Genomic DNA, 6,106 nt, shown 5'->3' on the forward strand with positions numbered 1-6,106 from the left:
GGCTTTCGTCTTCATGGACAATTCGCGCCCCCATCGTGCAAATTTTGTGTATGACTTCCTTCAGGATAACGACATCGCTCGACTAGAGTGGCCACTATATTCTCCAGACACGAACCCTATCGGAAATGCTTGGGATAGGCTGAAAAGGGTTGTTAATGGACGACGTGACCCACCAAACACTCTGAGGAGTGTACGCCGCATCGCCGTTGAGGAGTGGGACAATCTGGACGAACAGTGCCTTGATGAACTTGTAGATAGCATTCCACGACGAATACGGGCATTCATGAATGCAAGGGGACATGCTAGTGGGTAGTAGAGGTACCCGTGTGTACAGCAGTCTGGACCACCAACTCTGAAGGTCTCTGTGTGTGGTGGTACAACATGCAATATGTTATTTTCTTGAGCAATTAAAATGATTGAAATGATGTTTACGTTGCTCTCTATCCAGTGTTCTGTACAGGTTCCGGAACTCTCGGAACCGAGGTGATGCAAAACTTTTTTCGATATGTGTACATATCAGAAGCTATTTCTTCAGATTAAGGGCAATGTTTGATATCAGTAAATTTCGTTTGCGAGGAATGCCCTCTTGCCAGTGATAGTTCGCTTTTTAAGTCCAATTTTTCTGTCCATCATGGGTTATTTTGCTGTCTAGGTAGCAGAATTATTGGGCTTATTCTACTTCGTGATCTCCATTTTTGATGCTAAGTTTCTCGTTCTTCTCATTTATGCTACTTCTCATTACTTTTGTCTTGTCGGGCTTACTCTAAATAACTAATCTGTACTCATTAGATCGTTCATTTCATTCAGCATATCCTGCAGGTGTTCTTCACCTTCTCCGAGTGTAGCATTGTCATTAGGAATCTTATCATTGATATCCTTTCCCTCTGAATTTTAGACGCCCTCTACAACGTCTTCTTCGATGTACTGACTGAACACCGGGCGCAAAAGACTATATCCGTGTCTTACACCATTTTTAATGCAAGCACTTCGTTTTTGGTCTTGCACTTTTTCTATACCCTCTTGGTTCTTGTACATCACCCGTCTGTCTCTATAGCTTACTCCTTTTTTTCCCCTCAGAATTTCAAACATCTTGCACCATTTTACACTATCCAATGCTTTATCTAGGTCGACAAACCGTATGAGCGTGTCTTTATTTTTCCTCAGCTTTGCTACTCTTATCAATTACAACGACGGAACCGCCTCTCTGGCGCCTTTACGTTTCCCAAAGCCATACTGATCATCATCTAATAGATCCTCACTTTTCTTTTTCATTCTTCTGTGTGTTATTCTTAACAGCTGCATCAACTGTTAAACTTGGTTGTGCCAGCGTTAACGCGCTTATGTGCCCTTGTCTTCGGGACTGTGTGGATGACATTTTTCCAGCAGTCTTATGATACGCCCTCAGTCTCACAGATTCTATACTCCAAGATGAATAGTCGTGTGGATGCGGCCAATATTTTCTGGACCGGTAAAGCGTGAAACAATGTTGGCGAATACCACGTACCTCTTCCGTAGAAATAGGATTAAACCAAAAGAAAGACTGTTAGCTAACTAGGTGAAAATTCTGGAGGAGCAGGCTTAGAAAGCACTCCTGAAACAAATGCAGATACTTCCCATAAAGAGGTAGTGCCAAAATTTCTTTCCTCCTCTAGCGTATCGTCATTGGCATTATTCGTGTTCGCTATGCGACAGATACGACGATCGCAAAATGTGTTTAAAGTTCACTGTTATCTGTGAAGTGCATCCACCCTTTGTTCTGTGCCTTTCGGAAAGAAGAAAAAATGGCTTCCGCTGTGAAATGCGATAGAGATGGGATGCATGTAACACAAATGCTTTAATCTGAACTGTGACGTTAACTGCACGGAAATTACCTATTGTTTTTATTCAGTAATAGAAACTGAAGTCAGAGGTTCTTGAAAAAAAAAAAAAAAAAAAAAAAAAAAAAAAAAAAGGAATTTTTCCAGGTTATTTAATTTTCTGTAAAGTTGTATTTAATTCGCGATTCGGAAGATTTGTTGGTTCATTGTGAGGTAACAGAACCTGCAGCTCGAAGCCCTGATTGGGGCAAATTTCATTAATCAAAAATACATTACCACCGTTGTTAACCATCACCCATTAAATTTATTGTCCATCGCACTACGTGCGGTATTCTTGCCTGCTGTATCGATGTGAGCTCTGTGCATTCATTTTCTAACATTAACATGTAGACAAAGTTTTGAACCCAAAAAATTTCAGAAGACAAGGAAAGGAGTATTTTGGGAAGGATCAATTTATCTCCAAATCAAAACACATCAAGCGCGAAAGGTATTTCACTAAATATCACATTCACTCTCAGAGCAATAGGTTTCTGATTATGGACTAGGCTCACTTTTGTCGATCTACACAGTAAATGTTTTACTTTCTTGTAATGGCTGAGGCACACACTGGATCTAAAGACCTTCTCGTCGACATACATTAAGCCCTAATCTTTCTTTCTGTTTGCCTGTATGAAAAAAATGCACGATAATAGGCTTGGATTGCAAGTCATCGTCAGTCAGCACAATGCACGTCCCCATAAAAGTGCTTTGATGATGAGAAAGCTATGGAATTTCAGTTGCTATTTATTGGAAATTTTCCCTATTCACCATTTTTACCACCCTCCGATTCCAGCTAGTCCCCCATCTAAATGCATCTATCCCTGAAAACGTTTTGAGTCCAGTGAAGAAGAGGTAATGACACTTGTAGATTCTGTCTTTCAAATTTTCCACATCAGAATTCATGGATGAAGGCTACTTACTAGAGAAAGCTTCGTACCAAAGCTTATTAACCTAAAAATTATCTTTAGCTTGGAGTGATCCTTTTGCAGCCCCAAAGCGAGGTGACGCACTGATTAACAAACTGGACTCTCACTGGCGAGGACGATTCAAATCCCAGTCCGACCATCTATATTAAGGTTTTTCCTGCTGTCACCGAATTGCTCCAGACTAATGCCGGTATGGTTCCTTTGAGCCGGCATGCCCGATATCCTTCCCCATCCCTGAGTCAATTGCAGCTTGTGCTCCGTCTCTAATGACCTCTATGCCGACGGAGTGTTATTCCCTAATCTTCCTGCCTCCCTTCTCCCTTTTGCAGTCCTTGATTATCATCTTTGGAATTCAAGCGAATTAGTCCATATTGTGAACTAAGAAGTGTAATTAATATTTATAGAAGAAAATGTGGCAAGTTCATTGAAATTAAATGCGCAAATTAATGTAAGGGTAACTGATTGGAATGAGAGAATAAGTAGAGAGTTCCGCGTATCATGTAATGGCTATAGCACTGACAAGGTGCACGTAACCCATCAGTCACTTATTCCATATATCAAGCAATTTTACATATAATTTATTTGCTTTTTCGTGTAAGTTATGTATAATTATGTGTAAGGATTTCATTTAATGATAACAATACTCAGTGTATAGTAAATGCATAGAATGGTGACGTTTACTAGATGTCATTTTTTGTATCTCCATTTTGAAAGAAATTTTTTTTACTGTGTTTAGAACTAAACACAGTAAAAAAAATCCCTGCTTTCTCTTACAACAAACTCTGTATAGTCAATTAGTCTATGGCACAGTTACACAAATGTCCAACTGAGTACAATAAAATAAGTAATAAAAATGTCTCACCATTCCATCTTAAATTTCATTTACCGTCTTTTAAATACCCAAAGCACTCAGTCTTCAGGCCATGAGTGGCCTACCGGGACCATCCGACCGCCGTGTCCTCCTCGTGGAGAATGCGGATAGGAGGGGCGTGGGGTCAGCACACCGCTCTCCCGGTCGTTATGATGGTATTCTTGACTGAAGCCGCTACTATTCGGTCGAGTAGCTCCTCAATTGGCATCAAGAGGCTGAGTGCACCCCGAAAAATGGCAACAGCGCATGGCGGCCTGGATGGTCACCCATCCAAGTGTCGACCACGCCCGACAGCGCTTAACTTCGGTGATCTCACGGGAACCGGTGTATCCACTGCGGCAAGGCCGTTGCCTCTTTTAAATACCCAGGGTAAAATTATTTTTAAAAAAATGCTAAAGGCCCCACATAATGATTGTTCCATGAAGAAACAGAAAAGAAATTTTCTTTAAATTAAAGCAACAACAATGAGAAAAGGAATAAAATAATATCGGAAGGTAACATTCACCTGGAATTATTTGGAAAACAATGGATAACGGAGTAATAGAAATAGTATTAATGTCAGTTAATGAACATGCAGCTTTTACTTATAGTAATGTCAGTACCTTTGCTTACATGTTTTACATCATACCTGTCTTCCATTTTATTGTTACTGCATTTAAAGAACTGTCAGATCCCGCTCATATATTTTTGTTTTTCTAAACAGTATATTGGATTTTGCCACTTGCTGAATGTATACGAAAATAACCAACTTCTGGGAAAGAAGAGTGTCGTTTTATTGTTTAGGTTTGCATGTTTGATTAATGATAATCTGGATCCGCCATCCTACCTCCATTCATAAGCCAACTAATATGAAAATGCAATCCGACGACTGACGATTGAGAGGTAGATTAATAAAAGAAACATGGGAAGATGGTGCCGTGTGTCTCACTACTTACAATTTGGCCGAAGTATCCACCTGCTGCGTTTTAAAGACGGTTAAAGGGATCTGGATATTCTGGGAGACCAAAAATGAATTTTTTTATTTAATAAAGTTCTGTAGTTCTTCATAATACCGAAAGTATATGTTCTATGTACAGTACCTCAGCATTTTCGTGCTTAAATACCTTCCTAAAACAGACACGGCGCTCGAATTTCTAGCTGTCACAATACTGTGAAACACAAAATCTTGCCCACAGTGTCTTGTTATTTAATTTTGGCTCGCTCTTTCTGTAGTAGCTCACTGGCGTAATATCCTTGAAGAACATATCGATTGCACTATGAGCGGGGATTTATTGCAGTCGATCTTTCTATCTATAAAGGTAGATCACTTAAGTTTACTTGTGCATTTCGTGTTGTGAACTTGTGGTTGTGACTGCGTGTTTACATTTTAAAATGCCAAATACGAAGAAATTTCACTGCAGTCGTACATTTTACGGTAATCGACACAAGCGTGTTGTCAGCAATTTCAAAAATGAAGAAACTGTTACGCCGCAGCGAAGTGATATTAGGCATAGCAGTTCGCCAAGCAGTGCTTCAAAACTCAAGTCTAAACATCTTACCGAAAATGAACAAGAATGTGGTGTTGTAAATAGTGAAAATGACAGTTACATTTTAATTAGTGAGCACAAGGTTTCAGAATTGTTTTTGTCGATTGCTAAATCCAAATACTGTAATAGCGAAAATGTGTTACGCTTATTGAGGACCGAAGTAAGAGAAGAGGGCTATCCACCACCAGAATTTTTGTGAAACATCAAGTGTATAAAGTAACGAAGTGTACAGTGATATCTCATGTAACATGCAGAAAATACAGTGAAGTGAATATTCGTCCTGATTATGCCATGAGGTACACTGAGAAGGGAAGAAAAGCAGCCAGATATAATGTGCTAATGCACCTTCCCTCCTCCTCCTCCTCCCCCCTCCCCCCTCCCCCTAACAAACATTATGAAGCATCTAAGCTGAGGGCAGCGAAATATATGGTCACGCAACCTGTGGCTGAAGCTGAAAAAGGATGCCAGAGTAACAAAGGAAAGAAAGAAAACTAAAGAAACGAAAAGGCCACTCAGAATAAACAAGATTATGGGGCTGGAATGCTTTGCTATGTTATAATTTAAAAGAAAAATGGCATACAAATCTCAGCTTCAGTTTCCCGTAAGCAACGTTTTTGTATGCTTAGGAATCATTATCTCATGCAGTATTAAAGCGACAAAGACAAAATTTTGCATGGATAATAATACAATGTTTGCCTACACAGTGAACCACATTATTCACAAACGTATTAAATATTTTAAGCTGTAGCATGCCATATGATCTTAAATTAGGAGAAAAAAAGGACATCTAAAGAACATTAAAAACTAAACAAATGGGTAAATATTCCTGGTTTACTGATTCAACAAGTTAATAGTTAAAATAATAAAATTTGTTTTGACTTTTTGTACCGAGTAGTGTCGAAAACTAAAAATTACACGTCATTCAGA

At 39.3% G+C, this 6,106-nt stretch overlaps 1 pseudogene; it reads right to left on the reverse strand.

Moving 5' to 3' along the window:
* Positions 1-3,887: 3,887 nt before the first annotated feature.
* Positions 3,888-4,005, reverse strand: LOC126163445 (5S ribosomal RNA; annotated as a pseudogene).
* Positions 4,006-6,106: the final 2,101 nt, after the last annotated feature.

This window comes from Schistocerca cancellata, chromosome 2, assembly GCF_023864275.1.
Source record: "Schistocerca cancellata isolate TAMUIC-IGC-003103 chromosome 2, iqSchCanc2.1, whole genome shotgun sequence".
Classification (NCBI taxonomy): domain Eukaryota; kingdom Metazoa; phylum Arthropoda; class Insecta; order Orthoptera; family Acrididae; genus Schistocerca; species Schistocerca cancellata.